Source organism: Ptychodera flava, chromosome 21, assembly GCF_041260155.1.
Source record: "Ptychodera flava strain L36383 chromosome 21, AS_Pfla_20210202, whole genome shotgun sequence".
NCBI lineage: Eukaryota > Metazoa > Hemichordata > Enteropneusta > Ptychoderidae > Ptychodera > Ptychodera flava.
This window is the reverse complement of record NC_091948.1, coordinates 5,400,001-5,400,275: the sequence shown is the minus strand read 5'-3', so window position 1 is coordinate 5,400,275 and position 275 is coordinate 5,400,001. Positions and strand designations below refer to the sequence as shown.

Here is a 275-nt window from a genome sequence, read left to right as displayed (position 1 = left end):
GTTTTTTCTTGGGTGGGAGGATCAAATTCCAGTTTGTAACGAAGACGACGAACAGACAGTTTACGTTGGCTTCACAAATATCAGATACAGAAAACCCACATCTTTCTCGGTTTACGGAAACCTCCGTAAAATCTACTCGTGTCACTAATTTCATGAGCAATTGTATTGTTATTTGTTATTTTTTGAATCGTAAATCATAATGATGGGGATTTTCTGGGGAAAAATAGTCCTAAAAGCACTGCAATTTATTATACATCAGACACTCTAAAATACCT

At 35.6% G+C, this 275-nt stretch overlaps 1 protein-coding gene across 2 annotated transcripts in view; it reads right to left on the bottom strand.

Moving 5' to 3' along the window:
- Positions 1 to 258: 258 nt before the first annotated feature.
- Positions 259 to 275, bottom strand: part of LOC139121192 (ileal sodium/bile acid cotransporter-like) — a 36,992-nt gene continuing 36,975 nt past the window's right edge. For both annotated transcript variants that reach the window (XM_070685881.1, XM_070685883.1), the window contains exon 4: positions 259 to 275. This exon is cut by the window's right edge and continues 1,488 nt beyond it. The gene's annotated coding sequence lies outside the window, so the exon portion shown is untranslated.